This window comes from Pygoscelis adeliae, unplaced genomic scaffold, assembly GCF_000699105.1.
Source record: "Pygoscelis adeliae isolate BGI_AS28 unplaced genomic scaffold, ASM69910v1 Scaffold164, whole genome shotgun sequence".
NCBI lineage: Eukaryota > Metazoa > Chordata > Aves > Sphenisciformes > Spheniscidae > Pygoscelis > Pygoscelis adeliae.
The window spans coordinates 239,404-256,201 of NW_008824545.1; positions in this window are offsets into that span (position 1 = coordinate 239,404).

The window sequence follows — 16,798 nt, forward strand, 5'->3', positions numbered from 1 at the left end:
TGGGTTGAGATAAAAACAGTTTAATAATTGAAATAAAATAAAATACTACTACTAATAATAATAGTAATAATAATAATAGAATATACAAAGCAAGCGATGCACAATGCAATTGTTCACCACCCACCCACCCACCGATGCCCAGCCAGTCCCCGAGCAGCGGCCCCCCCCGGCCAGCTTTCCCCAGTTTATGTACTGAGCATTACGTCATATGGTATGGAATACCCCTTTGGCTAGTTTGGGTCAGCTGTCCTGGCTGTGCCCCCTCCAAGCTTCTTGTGCACCTCCAGCCTTCTCAGTCAGTAGAGCACGGGAAGCTGAAAAGCCTTTGACTGGTGTAAGCATGACAGCAACAACTAAAGCGTCAGCGTGTTATCAACATTATTCTCACCCTAAATCCAAAACACAGCACTGTACCAGCTACTAGGAAGAAAATTAACTCTATCCCAGCCAAAACCAGGACAGTGTGTCATTAAAAATTACATTTGGAGACTTTGTAGATGCTTTGCAGAGAGCAAGCAGGGTTCCACAAATTGATTTACAGACTGCTTGAAAGGTCAGAAACGGAAGGTCAATGTGGAGAAGAAAAAGAGTACAGCAGTAAGAGATTAAAAAAAAAAACACAAAAGGAAAGTTGCCTGTCAGAAAAGGACCTGGGGGTGTTGGTTGACAGCCGGCTAAATATGAGCCGGCAGTGTGCCCAGGTGGTCAAGAAGGCCAATGGCATCCTGGCTTGTATCAGAAATAGTGTGGCCAACAGGACTAGGGAAGTGATCGTGCCCCTGTACTCAGCACTGGTGAGGCTGCACCTTGAATACTGTGTACAGTTTTGGCCCCCTCACTACAAGAAAGACATTGAGGTGCTGGAGCATGTCCAAAGAAGGGCAACAAAGCTGGTGAAGGGTCTGGAGAACAAGTCTTATGAGGAGTGGCTGAGGGAACTGGATTTGTTTAGCTTGGAGAAAAGGAGGTTGAGGGAAGACCTCGTCGCTCTCTACAACTACCTGGAAGGAGGTTGTAGTAAGGTGGGTGCCAGTCTCCTTTTCCAGGTGACAAGTGAGAGGACAACAGGAAACAGCCTCAAGTTGTGCCAGGGGAGGTTTAGATTGGATATTAGTGAAAATTTGTTCACCAAAAGGGTCATCAAATATTGGAAGAGGCTGCCCAAGGAAGTGGGTAAGTCATCATCCCTGGAGGTGTTTAAAAGACGTGTAGACGTGGCGCTTAGGGACATGGTTTAGTGGTGGACTTGGCAGTGTTAGGGTTACGGTTGGGCTCGATGACCTTAAGGGTCTTTTCCAACCTAAATGATTCTATGACTCTAATCTATGATTCTATGGTTAACTGGGGTGCCTGCATACATTAATGAGAACATAGATATTCCTTTTTGAAGTTAATAGCATTAATGACCAATGGATTTTTTTCTGAGCTTGTATTATTTGGTAGTACTGGAAACAGTGTCTAAGCAAAAGAATTTGGTTTTAAATATAGATTAAAGTATCAGGATTGCAACCAAGTTAAAACTAAGTAGAGAGGAAACTCCTCCTCATAATTTCTATGCATGTGCATCACATTGTAAAATGACCACAAAGTATGTAACACATGAAATACATTTTACTGGACAATAATTCAGACTTCAGGGAGGAATTCTCTGTAGTTCTGTCACAGTTCCTTTGACATCCTGCTCCTCTGTTAGCTGTCCCACCTCTTCCACAGCATTGTCTCCCTCCTTCTTCCTTTCACTTTTGCCACCTGTTTCTGACTCTGTAAGTTGTTCTTGAAGCAAAGGGAATTTTTTTCTTTGTGTACTCAAGCACTCTGCAGTCAAACGGTCACTATTACAGGTGCAGCTTCACTGGAGGCTTTAATCCTGTTGGCTTCATCAAATATCTTCAGCTGCCTTGCTGTGGTGTCAATGGCTCTGCAAACCATCCTCACTAGCATCACAGTGCGGGCATGGTGAAGAAGATTCATGCAGCAGTGAGGGAGGCCTGAAATAGAGGTCGCCCCTCATCAGGGGAAGAAATGAGGTGTAACCTCACATCATGGGCTACAACTGCCCGTCCCCATCACATAACCCAATTCGAAGCTTCTTCTTTCATAATGTGATACCAGGTACAGAAAGCACTGTTACCCCTGGCTGTTCAAGAGTCAGAACTGGCCTTTTTATTTTTATTTTTATTTTTTGATAGGGGTAAATTACAGAAAAGTTCTTAATACTACTTGTATGAGAATTATTTTAAAAAAATTGATGAGTGATGGTCATCATTTGGATACCTGGAAGTTAGAATTAGGTTCTTGGAACCACATGCTGCTGTGTAAAAAATGCACCTGTAAGCGAAAGCCCATACGGATTTCTCCTCACTTCTCACCTGCACTACTTTCCTTGCATTGCTGCACCCCCTTTCCAGGATCCTGAAAGCGTTGTTTCTGGTGTCGTACTTCTCTCTTTCCATGTGTTTTGCATCCTGCATGAACTTTTTGTGGAGAAAAACTGGCTCAGGCCTTCTTGGCCAAATAGGCAAAGCTGAATTTTGAGGTTAGGTCCCGGTTAAGTAAGCAGTAGAAAGGGAGAAGTGTTGAGATGGAGAACTCTGGTGACGCTATTCTCACCTATGTCTATCCTCTCCTATGTAGGAGTCACTGAAGCAATATCTGCTTTGCTTCCCACTTTGCTTTTCATGTTTCAATTGCTCCAGCAGGCATGCCCAGTAGTGATGTGCAGTTTGCATGCAATGTGAGGCATTACACTCCCTATGGAGCACAGAAGTCATGCAACTTCACTCATAGCAGCTCAACAGCCACCTCATGTCAAGGAGAGTCTCAGTATGAGTAGGACAGTCTACATGGACATACATACTTTGAGGCACATACAGAGAATAATGCCAGCTATCTTCTTTTAGATGCACATATAGAATCTTCAGCTGCATTTATCTCAAAGAAATTAATGTGTATATAGCTATTAGTTGAGTCTCATATATCTCTGCTTTACAAGTGGTGGAACTTCTCTAAACCTCTGTCTCTCAAGGGACTCAGACTGTGGCTGAAACCACTGCTCTGGTGCCTGGGACAGCATTCAGATCACTCAGATCTTCCTAGCTTCTCAGAAGGCAGTTATTTCAAAGCACAACAACACAGCAATTATATTGATTTTTTAAAAAAGAAGAGACTATTCCTGCAACAATGAGCTGCACAAAACTGACACTACTAAGGGAAAGCAAAAACCAGAGAACGAGTGAACAGCAAGGAGATGAACAAAAGCTAAAGGGATGGTCCATCAATCTTGATTAAGGTAAGAGGGGCATTTTCAGACATTTCAGAGAGTTAAAGTTCAAAAGGGAATAGAAATAACTCACCTTGATATTTCAGGCTCCTAAGACCTTCACTCAATTATTTTCTTCTTAAATTTTATGGACTGAATTTCTGTAGTCTACTAAAATTTTATTCCTCATGGGCAAAGAAAAGGAGAAAGTTAAAGCACTAAGTAACAAGAGCTCTTGCAAAGATTGACATATGCTCAGGTGAGATATACTCTGTTGATCTAAACATGCTCTGTATACAGGAAAAGAGATGGAGAAAAACCAAACCAAAACAAACAAAAATCCCTACTAGCCTGACCTGTGAGAAATGCATTTCACAACACTGTGTCTTTGTTGCAAGTGTAGGAAGTGAACAATTAAATGTCTGTGTCAGAGTTCATAACTGAAATAAATCTTTAATATCACATCAGGTTAATTAAGAAACACAAAAAGCTAGCAGTGAGAGAGAGAAGCACTTCTTTTACTCAAGTTGCTGATAGCATACCTCACCTATAGGAAAAACTCACTCAGGCTATCCTTATTTCAGCCCATGACATAAGGGGTCACTCATCCTTACAGTCTAGTGATGAATACTGCCCTTATAAAGTGAACAAGATGTGCTAAAAAAAAATAATCTTTTAACCATCTCAGAGCACTGCCTCACTGACCTGACAATCACTCCCCAACTGCTGTAAATCTCTGATGTGCTAGAAGAAAAAGCCCTATGCCAGTCAAAAATCTTTCATGATGGTAACTGGCAAAAACCCAATCTGTGATCCTTGCTAATTGTAGCACAGTCAGTACAGATCTGTACGTATTATGATTGGGCTATGAGAACACAGGCAATTATCTTTTCACAGTTCAAGAAGTAGGAAGATGTAGAGAGGATTCATAGGCTCAGATTTAGGATGGAAAGAAGAGACAACTATAACTATCCAGTTGGAAGTCAACTTAAACATAAACATAAAAAGAGCTAATTTAAAGTTTGTAAGTAACGCTACTCAAATAATATCACCAATGCATCAGATTTCAAGGTTGATTTTTTTGTTCAGAAAGAGACCTTAAAAAATAAGGTAGCTAATAGATACTTATAATAATCTACTTCTGTTAGAACTTATTCATTTTTTCACCAGACAATATATATGTTAAACCAAACTACTTGGTACTCCATCTGAATCATCATCTACTATTCTTTACTGTTACATAAATGGTTGTTAGACTTTCAATGACAATCACCTAATTAAAATCAGTCATACATAACTGGGTTATAATTATCCAGTTAACTCATCACAAACTCTTGGGTCTTTGCATCATTTCTTTCAAGGAGAAGAATGAAAATGATAAAGAAATAGAGTGCATAGTGGTGTCTTAAAAGCAATAGACTTTCTACTGAAAGATACACAGCTCATCATGGGTCATAGTGAACTAGTGAAGTCATAAAAGGTGAAATTAAATTCTTAATTATGCTTTTTCAACCTTCACACTTCAGTATAACTTAGGTTAGAACTAGATCCAGAGGCAAAACAGGGAAACAAAGGAGACCACAGTCATTTGCACAAAAACATTATCACTGGACAAGGAAAGGATCACCTCGGTCAGGAATAGAATTACAGTGAGTTACACAAAATACAACATGGAGACTAAACTGAACATTGAGTAAAGAAAGACAAAAATCAGGAAAATAGACTTTTCTGGATGATTGCTTGAACATACTTGGGAATGCCTCCTGGATTTATCAGTTGGGCAATAGCTTAAAATCAAGAAGAAAAACAAACCACATCATTTCTACAGCGTAGTTCCCTAAATGTTAGCCCAAAACCAAACAAAATTAATAAGAAACTATAAAATCAAAAAGAAAAAAATGCATACAAGCAAGGCAATTTACTAGACATTTCTTATATGTTTTCACATTCTAAACACAGACCAATAACAGTATGAAAAATTATAATAGTGCTATAAAATTGGACAATAAACGTATGCCTTAAAGAGGATTTTAATCTTCCATAATGGTCCATTAGCTTCACTTGAAATCCAACCACTAAGACTCTAATTTGTAGTTTACCCATGGCCCAGTTCTTGAATAGTTATTTTTTGTCATAAAGAAGAACTGCCTGCATGTGCCATTTTGGAAGTCAATACCTATCAACCAACATCCTTTTTGGTCCACAGATCTTGAATATTTCAAAGCAGCAGAAATTGCATACAGTGCAGGCAGAATACTAATGCTTGCTAAGCGATTACAGCTTGCTGTTTTCCGTTCTGTAAAAATTGTCCATGATCTGTAGTCTAAAATAGAATAATAGAAAAAAAAGTTATGTCCTTTGAAAGCCTTAGACTTCAGCTGTTACATCTTAAAGATGTATCCACAATTTAGCAGAGATTCAATGAACGATAAGGCATGTAATATTCTTGCTGCTTAGCTCCAATCACTGCATTGAAGTAAGTCAGTGAACAAAAAATAGATTATGTTAAAAAATTATCCTCCAGAATAGTTAATCTTCTGAAATAGCCCTTATGTTTTCCTCATGCTCATGGCTTGTTGGCAAAAATTGATTTAATGAATGGATTATTTCTTGTTGTTGATGGTCCAGAAGCATTTTGTCCACTAAGCACAGGCTGTGATGCAGACAGGCTCTATAGTTTGGCAGATGTGGGGAAACAGTTCAAGCTTCATGCACAATTTGGACCTTCTGGATCCGCTCTTTGAACGTGAGGGGAACTAATCAATGTTGTACAATTAACAACACTATTTTTGTGCAGTGGATGCCAGTTCACGGAAAGGACACAATGGATTTTGCTTAGCCAGCCCGGTTACAGTTTGCTATTTGTAAATACTCCGCTATTGCAGGAGTTTAAAGAATGCTTTACAGGCTTTGTTCTACCCCCATTGAGATCAACTGGAGTTTCACTTATGACTCAATGAGACCACAAAGAGGTAGCAGAATGCAAAATACTTTTGAAACACCAGTAATTTGAAGTGTCTCATATTACTGGGGAGGGGCATAAAGAAACAAATACTCGGTACATATAAGCTCAGTTTACAGAGTTAAAGAGACAGAACATAATGATTGTGAAAAAGAACAATATTAAACTCAGTTTCAGTCACTAATAAAACATGTCGATTCTGCTGTTAAGAAACTGACATGTTTTCAAAATGATTTCTGCTGTTTCAAGGTAAGTTTGATTGCTTGACTTCAGTGAGAGTAGCATGATTACCTACGGTTAAAAGAAACAAACATGCACTATCTCCAGAAGAGATTACACACATCAAGGAATTTGATAATAGCATATGGCTGGACAAAGGTGTTCAGTTCATGCATTTCTTATATGTCAGACAGGTTAGTTATGAAAGAACCCTTGCAAAAAAGTGATTTTTGGTGAATTCTTCACTTGGAACAAATCAACAGAAATCACACTCTCAGCTCTGATAAACCTATTTGTGTAGATGACAATCTACAGGTTTGCCACCAGCAAGCTCATGCTACAACCTTAGGAACTATACAAAGAAAAATACTTAATTTAAAAGCTTTATCTTACTTTAAAAATAGAGATTCCTTTCCAATCTTGGGCAAAGTTCACCTAGAATATCTCCTTTCATTGCTAAAATGCAGATACAGAAAAGAGATTAGAATCTTTCTTGTCAGTCATTTTGATCCTACGGAGAGATACCTCTCTGAAAATGTCTCTTCAAAGGAAGCTTGATTTTTTTATGACGTTAAAGTTCATGACAATGAGGAAATTTTAGGGGACCTTAAAATAAGCTCTGTCATCAACAACCTTTACACATCTTTACCATTTTCTGATGCAATTTAGAAGGATCAACAAGCACTAGCTTAATGGGATCAGAAATTGAAACCAGAAAACGTAAGCAGAAACCTGTCCATCCCTGAGCTCATCTTAATTTCCAATTTTTTCACCATGTTTGTGGTAAGGCACAGGGACTCATGAAGCTGCCAGTGATTTGCAAAGTTTGATTATTATCTGTTGCCTCTTCATGTTTTATGTAAACTGAATGCCAGCCCACATTCACTTTGCATCTTTGCCAACAGTGTATTTAAGGGTTCAGGCAATTATTGAAAACAAGCCTCAGGGTAATCATAGATACAACTCTTAAATTGTCAGACATAAGTTTTCATATCAGAAGCATTTATGTATTTAACTGGTCATGGAACAGAAACAATGTTTAAGTTAGAATCAGCCAACACAGGTCACATACCTGGAAATTCACACATATATTTCTGAATTAACATTTTCAGTATCAGAAAATAAGTAGTGATTATTTTTAAAAACTGTGATATTTGATCCAGTTGGCATGTTTTAAAAAGTTACCGTCTTCATGTGATAATTATCACTCACCAACTAAGATCACTAAGTAGCTGCCTTTGTGCTACTGTTTTTGTGAAATTATATAGATTGACGCCAGACACCTTCAGAGGGTTTTTTACTGCATTGCAACAGGTCTGACCATTACTAATCATAACTAGTCAAGTAAGTGATTCAGCTTAACCACACATTATCAACTTGAGAGCAATCTTTTCCTGCATTGGTTATAAAGGAAGCTTAGACACTGGATTCATTAGAATAACATTAGCTTTTAGGAATCTCTTACCCTCATACCACCTTGCCTCCAATACACACATATACCAGCTCAGCAAAGACAAGACAAAATTTTCTTCTCATTTTTAAATTGGTATGTATCAGTACTAAACAGGCGGTGCGATTTGGTGATACCAGTACATCTCCAGAGACATGGAAAACACATTTTAAGAAATCACCTATTTAGGAATACAACAGAAAGAGATATTTTAAAGCAAATTTTCCTGTAATTTGTTGGTTTGGGGTTTTTTTTAATGTAAAACTGCTGGTAATCTCTAACTGGTAGGATTTGGAATCAGAAGTAAGCAGTAAGTTATTGACTTGGGATTTCACATAATGCAGGGGAAAAAAAAAAAAAACAGGCTTGATAAAGCTTTATGGACTCTCATAAATCCATATAATCTGGCAAAATTAATTGAATTTGTAGTAATTCCTTATCTATTCTATTAGTCAGACCTGAAGAAATTGTGTCCTGAAACATTCAAAAGATGACCTGAAGATTTCTTCCAGAGAGATCCCATTTCTGAGAAGTTCTCAGAAGTCCATTTTCTTTAACAAATTTAAGGAAAGACTATACCAAATCATAGCTGATTTCTTTGTAGCATCGGTAATGCTGCTTCCATCACTATTAGTCATCTTGCATAACTCATGAGAGACAGTTTTGTAGTCAATATAGGTGAAAGCTGAAGTTTAGCAAAGAGTTTTGATGCACCATGCCATGATATGGCAGCACAGGTTTCAGAAATAAAAACAAACAGGTGCAAAACTGTGGAAAAAAAGCTTATCTGAGGACAGAGAAAGGGAGATAAAGTGATATGGCTACGATAAAGTTAAACATTAGGATTGAAAGTACAGTGGTTTTATCTCTGTGTTGAAAAGTAAAACTGTGATCTTAATTTATAAACACTTGGACCATTTCCAAAAGAAATATCTTCAAGTTCTGCTCTGCTTATTAAATCTTCTGAGAAATCTCCACATAGGCAGCAGCTAGATAATTTTCCACAGTGCAAGGTACTTAACTATGTGTCTCAATCCATCTCTACTCTCCATCTGAAGATGGGAACCATGAAACAAGAAAAATAAAAGTAGTAACAAAAAAGGCCACCCAAATCTTGAACGGAAGCTATGCTGTATTAGTAGAAGATTGAGGCAATTATTTTTGGTTTTGAGTGTTTTAAAAGCATTGTGATTAGTTTGCTTGGCATAAATATGGAAAAACTTCAATGAGCAAGCCATTATGCATGCAAGCCACTATCTTCTGTTGGACAGAACTGGAAGTTTTCAGCTACATCATTGGCCCTGTTCTGAAAACAGTTTCTGGAGGTGTTCTTTTGCTCAAAGCATAGGCAGCTGCATTTTCCATATTTCCCAATTCTATCCCTGACACTGAGTGAAGATCCACTTGGCCCTGACATACAGTGCAGAAGTATGTGAGGTTTCTTGGAGGACATAGAGCTGTCATTTAAAAGCAAATTCTGACACTTTCATCTTAGGAACCAGAAGCACTGATGTTCAACAGAAGTACCCAGTTCAACACAGCCAGCAAGTGATCAAACCTGTGTCTTCACTCAGAAGCCCAGAAGTTAGAGTGTTTGTTAACTCTAAACTCCTGAATCTTGAGGAGTATAGCCATCACATCTATGCAGACACTGAAAGCTGTCATGTTGCTGTATTTAGAAATCTTTTCTAGGTTTCATGATGGTCCTACAGCTCTAACGTGGTCAAGCTGCAAAGCAGTCTAGGGCAATATTTTCTTTTTCTATTGATCCTAGCTAAAGTTAATTAACAAGAGACACCTTTGTCTTTTGTTTGAAAGCAAAATTGCACTAGGAAATCTCTGTGCACTTAATCATTTGAATTCAGTTGCCAGGTAACACAACCTTTAGATTTTTTTCCAGCAATTGATGTAAGAATTAAATGCTTGTTTGAAATTTAAGCTACTTTTGATTGGAAGCATTGCCACGTGTGGTGTCTCACTTTCTTGATGTAAATCTAAATGTAAATTCTGCTGTAAGCATTCATGTTTATGAATTTAAAATTTACTTTCCAGGACTATCCTCCAGTATTTCTTATAATTCCCTTTTTCCAGAAACATTCTAGGCAGCAGGTTCAAGCAAGCAATAATTAATTGAAGTTGTATTTTAAAAAAATATGTAGCAGTCAAAATAGATTTATTAAACAAATGGAATAAATATTTATAAGGAGATCTTTACAGTATTTAACCATCTCTAATCTAAAACAGAACATAGCTGTTACTTGGAGGCACATAGTTGACACTTCTGCATTTAGCTTTACATTCATTTAGCTTTAGCTTCACATTCATCCAAACGTTCCACCAAATTATGCAAATCCTAAATTGATGCATATTTAGATGCACAGATTTTCTGTAAATGTAAGTTAATTATCTGTAGATGAAATTGTATTTTAGTTGTTTTCAGTAACACTCGTTACCACAAGCAGGCTTTCCTTTCCTTCAGAATTAGATTTGGTGGCAAAGACAAGAGTTAAAGAAATGCAATGCATTTCCTATTTGAAAGTGTACTGCTTATTACTAAAGTACCATTATCAGCATGAGTGTATTTGGTGCAGGTACCCAGGTGCTGGCAGTGGGGGCCGCAAGGGGGGGCCCCTGTGAGGAGGCAGCTCCCCCGTGCCAGACACAGCCAGTTCCAGCCGGCTCCAAAGGACCCACCGCAGGGCACAGCTGAGCCCCTTGGCCAAGATAGTGGCACCTCTGAGAAAATGTATTTAAGAAAGGGTAAAAGATGCTGCATAGTGGCTGTGAGAGAGAGGAGTGAGAAAAATGTGAGAGAAACAGCCCTGCAGACACCAAGGTGAGAGAAGAAGGAGGGGAAGGAGGTGGTCCAGGTGTTGGAGCAGAGGTGCTGTCCCCTGCAGCCCAAGGTGGCCAAGGTGGAGCAGACACGCACACTGCAGCCTATGGAGGAACCCACACCACAGCAGGTGGACATGCCTTGAAGGACGCTGCAGCCCATGGAGATCCCACACAGGAGGAGGCTCCTAGCAGGAGCTGCAGCTGTTGGAGAGGAGCCCACGCAGGAGTACGTTTTCTGGCAGGAACTGTACTCTATGGAAAGGAGCCAGCTGGATAAGTCTGTCCCTGAAGGAATGTACCCTCTAGAAAGGACCCATGTTGGAGCAGTTCTTGAAGAACTGAAGCCCATGGGAAGAATCCACGCTGGAGCAGTTTGTGAAGGACTGTATTCTGTGGGTTCAGTTACGTGTTAAAAGATCTGAAAGATGCCTTCCGGGGGACTACCCTTTTGAATTATCTACAGCTCTAGTACTTGTCAAAACAAGCAACAAAAAAACCATTGCTCTTTCATATTCATCACTCATGAAAAGAGTTTATGGTAGTTATAGTGAATAGTGTTCCTTCAACTAAGTTTATAGGATAAGCCACCATATGTAAAGCACTGGGACAGAAAGACTTCAGAAGCTACAGCTAGAACTGAGGTATTCTGAGACACAGTGTTTCTGAAAACTGAGCAAGTGACACATGAAAGCTTCCAAGTTTTTCAAGATACCATCATTTTATCCTACTGCTGTTATAATGATAAGGATCTGACACATTTATAATGCCCAGCCAGGACTTTCAGGCAAACATGGCAGCTGTCAACTATGTATTCCTCCATTGCTTTTGTAGTGTTTTGACAAAGAGTTCAGTTTGGTCGAAGACTTAATATTAGAATGGGAGTCAGGGTCTCCTAATCTTAAACACGGTTTGTTACCAAGTTCCTTAACATATTAGATGATGGATTTTGAAGAGAGTCTAGAACAGAAAAAAATTTAATTGAAAGATATCAGAAAACAAGATGAGATTTACACAACTAAGATCCACTATCAAATCCTAGGTAAAATATGGCTGCTAAACAGTAGCAAAGTTCTACATAGTCAAACTGCTGTCTAGTTAATACTATGGTTTTACTCCTGCTCTACATTTCATTGTCAAACCTATGGCTCAGTGCTCTTTTTTTTTTTTTTTTTCTTTCTTCTTTTGACTGAAAGATGGAGATTTCTTTGTCAGTCATTTGATAAGCATTCTGGGGTGTTTATACAGTTTTCCCACAAATGTTTCAGCCTTTTCAGTGCTGTATTTGTCATCAGTTTCCTTTCAGGAGATGATAAATACATTTCCATATTTTTTTTTAAGTTTGTTGGTATGAAATCATGTAGAAACCATATAGTAATCAACTATACAGAATTCTCTGGGTGCCTCATCCACAATTATCTGTAGAGAGGTGAGCACAAACTGTGACAATGACTTTAGGTTTTTCATTATCCTTAAACATGTCCTGCTTATCAAGCTACACAATGGCATGTTTTCCTGGCAGCAGAAAAAAAGTCTTTGTAGGGTAGATGATAGCAGCATAAGATGACTTAAATAATCCTTTAGTAGAGAGACTTTTGGTAATCAGCTGGGTCTGGTTGGAATAGAGTTAACTTTCCTCATAGCAGCATGTATGTTGCTGTGTTTTGGACTTGTGCCTAAAACAGTGTTGATAACACAGCAGTGTTCTAACTAGTGCTGAACTGTCCTTGCAACAGAATCTAGGCTTTCTCTCTTTCTCACTCTGGTAGTAGGCTAAGGGTGGGTAAGATGTAAAGAAAGGACACAGCTGGGACAGCCGACCCAACTTGGCCAAAGGGAAATTACATGCTGTATAATGTCATGCTTAGCAATAAAAACTAGGAGGTAGTCTTTCCAAGGTAGCTGTTGCTTGGAGAATGACTGGGCATTGGTCTGCTTATGGGAAGTGGTGAGTGTTTATATCTGCAACACTTGTATTTGTTGGAGTTTATTTTTCCCTGCTCCTTTCTTCTCTTATTTAACTGTCTTTATCTTGATCCAGAAGTTTTTCTTGGTTTTGGGTTTTGTTTTGTTTTCTTCCAATTCTCTCTCTTATCCCACTGGGAGTGAGGGGAGAGGCAGGAAGTGAACAAGCACCTGGGTGGGTGTTTAGTTGCTGGCCAGGGTCAACCCACCACATCAGTGATCTTTAGAAACTGCTGTAACACCATGGGGAAATGATGTTCCCAGTAAACATGAATGGTTGGTTTTCAGTGCAATTCATAGAATTTATTTGATCTATAATACCCATTTAGTCCAACACTTCCTGACATGGATCAATCTCAATAAATACTAAGTGTTACTTGTAATCATTATTTCAAAATATTCCAAGGTATTAAGTGGAGGTCAAGACTTCTAGCATAACTGCCTTAACTGAAGGCTTTTTGAACTTTATTAATATGTGGAAAGGAGGGAGGAAGGAAATGAAGCTTAACTGGAATACAGTTTAAAGCAAGGACTCTGCTAGAAGACAATTTGTGAACTACCACAAAGACTTAACAATGTCCTACTGCTTTATCCCTGGTACAATAAAATGATGATAGGAAGTAATCAATACTTGATTTTAGGTTGATTTATTATTATTGTTGTTATTATTATTATTATTATTATTATTATCTCCTCAGTTTGGGTCTATTATTTTAGCTTCAGAACTAACTTTCACCAGACATTCATTCTTCATACATTATTCCAAGTAAGTAAGAGTTTTATTTTACAGAGCAGACAATTAAGTGATTAGCACATTTGGAACAAACCAACCATCAGCATCCCCTCCACTGACATAGAATGGTAGACAGCAAGGATGGCAAACAGATTCATAACAGAGATAGTTTGATTTAGACTGTAGAAGATATTCAAGATTCTTTTGTGTAGTAATCCAGACCACATATCTGAGCCCCCCAAAAGAAAGAAATCATGCCCTCCTGCCCTGATTTTACTACCCTAAAAACAACAGATTGCACTTTAAAGCAGATTTAATCTCAGATTCAAGACCGGTCTCTGAAGACAGTAAGTGGATGTTCCTCCTCTCTTTACCACCAATAGATTAAGGATCTGGACAGATTGGCTGTACTGTGGAGTTGAAAGTTCTTCTTTCAACTGTAAATGTAAATTGACTCTCCTCTTTATGCATACTTCCTTTAGTATGGCTATGTAAATATAATGATAATCATGTTTTTCTTTCTTCTTCCTTAGACTAGACTACCTTTATTATGCAAGTGAACATGAGACAACAGAAACCCTTTAACAGCCAGAGGCATCAGTTATTTAATTACTGTTGTACAGGAACCTGAACTACTGATAGAGTAATTTTTGTGTGCTGAAATTCATAAAATTAGATCACAATTTTAGCTCTTGAAGATTTCAACATATTGTTTCCGTTTAATATGATTTATTTGAAAGCTTGTCATTGCCTTGAACATGAGTTCAAATAACATCAGACCTCTAAACAATTTCGGTCAAAAATGCCAAATTCTGAATCAAAACAATGCAAAAGAAGGATCATTATACTTTGTAAGACAACAAATTCCTTGAAAATCATTAGAAGTTAAGTTGGATATTTCTTGGTAGCACTGACGATGAGTAGCCTATGTCCAAGTATTTAGTCCATTTAACAAACATTTTCTATGCTCAAAATGACATGAAAGTATTTTAAAATAAGGAAAAATCCATGTTTTAAATCTCCAACTAGCTCTATATATATTAAAAAAATCCTTCTTTGGAAAGACTTATCAGCCTACACATTGTCCTTCTGAACTCAGTGCTTTGCATACTGATTTCTTGGACAGTGTTCAATAGTTTACCAGAAATCTCTAAATTATGTTGCTCCATTGAAACAGCAACAATGTTACCAAGAATCAATAGTAAAATATCAGTCTGCATACATTTTATTTGATTAATCACTACTTTTTTTATTGTACTTTTTATTAAATATGCTGCATTACAATACCTGGGAAACACAGAAAAAGGATCACAGGATAAAATAGACATTGTGAATATCAGTCAGAATGATTCTGTTTTGAAGGTTATAAAACCAATTGAGTCATATTGTCTGCCATGGATAAATTTTGCTCTATTGAGTTTATGCTTTGCCAGCATAAAATTGTGTCATACAGAGTATTTTGCTGTGTTCTGATGAAGAAGGAAAATATTTTCATTGAGGGCCCAGTCCTATAATTGGTGGGACTGGTCTTTACTTCAGGGCTACATAGCTGGCCAGACTTGGGATGAAGGAATAATGGATATTGCATGCACTCTGGTATTCTAGTCAAACAGGGAATTTTTAAAAGCCAACAGAAAATAACCTTTTTGAAACTGATTGCATGAAAAGACAGCTGTGGAAGGCAGAAGAGCATAAGTAAATTTTTGACTCCCCATTAAACCAAAAGGGTGAGATGGTCTCCTCCCCTGTTGAAAAAACAGAGAAACATACAGCCTGTTCTGCATCAAACAAGCAGAAAACAGCCTTTTAGGTAGAGTCATGACAGTCTGCCTAGATCTGACTTCAGCCTCAGTGGGAGAAATCACACTTTTATAACTGGGTGTTTAATCAACTAGAAAACACTTGTTTCATCCTAGATTGTGTCCTCCTACTCTATTTTCTTTAATTGCAGGAGTCTACACTGATGCAGAATTTACAACACCATTCTTCATTTATATTTTTTTATATGCAAAATGCTCTTTTGTCTATCCAAGGAAGACAGATTGGCTCTTGAGCAGTTCATGATCCTTAATTTAATATCCAGTCATTGGGAAAACTGCACAGAGGAGCTGCCTCAAGAGAGGAAGACTTTTTTTTTTCCTTCAAAGAAACTTGAATAGAATTTACAGCTGTCTGCCCTTAGACTGTGTTTTTAAAATTTCTTTTACTCAAATTTATCATGCGTAGTTCTTCCTTTAGCTTTAGCTCCTGCTTTGAAACTACATCATGTCTGTGACTTCTTCCTTATTGTTTGTACTGAAGAAGACATGTTAAATCTTTCATGTAGAAATTAGTCTTGAATCTTTCCTTCTCTGGTCAGCTGCAGACATAATGTTTTCAATAAATTAATTTCATAAACTGAAAGAGGAGAAAAAAAAAAAGAGAGATTTAAAAAAGACAACTGTACAATTAATTTTCCTGTCCAAAAGGAGAAAGATTTTTTTTGTTTAATATTGTTCCTAAATTTGGAGGGTTTGCATATCTATAATACAAAGCCTCAGTGACTGATTTTTTAAAAGTTCAACAACCTGTAATAAAAGGTTTTCTATATGATCCAAGGTTTAGTACTTTTCTAAATCACAAAATCACCTGCAGTTCTTCTGCAGTTTCACATGCAGCCCATTTCTTCCCAGTGCAGTAGTTTTGGAATTATACCTCATTTACACAGCTGGACTGAGGGGATCAGTGAATACGAGCCCTCTTCTTTAATACATGGATATTAGTAGTGAGATGCAATACTGAGACTTGGTTGGTCTTAAAATATTGGACACTGCTCTTAGAAGGATTGTATGCAATTTTTTTTATGTTTATAAAGGAAAACTAGTGTTAGGTGGATGTATTAAATGCTCTGGAACTAGCATAAGCTCAGGAAATTTCCAGGAAAGTTTGGCAAAAAGGAATGGTCATAAGTCCGCTGCAGAAACTAAGGCCAGATGTCTATATAGAGTTCAGACAGCAGATTTTTCCCCCCATTGCATGCTAGTAAACATTTGATTTCAAAGCTGGATTGTGTTATTAGATGCTTTTTTCACAGTATTGTTTCTATAGCTCATACCCCTAATATTTCCAATGCATTTGAAAAATGCATACAGTGAAGAAGGGAACAACAGAGCTTGTACAATATAACAGCAGAAAAAGGCATTTATAGCATTCTTCAGAAGACATGAAATGTATTACATTTAAAAATAAAAACAATTTAAAGAACCCATAAAGTCCATTAACGTATAAAAAATTAATAAATCCCATGACAATAGTGACTTATTTTATATTTCTAAAACCATGTAATTGTGAAGCTGTAAGAACAGAACTGGATCTAAAAATGTGGCACCAATCAGC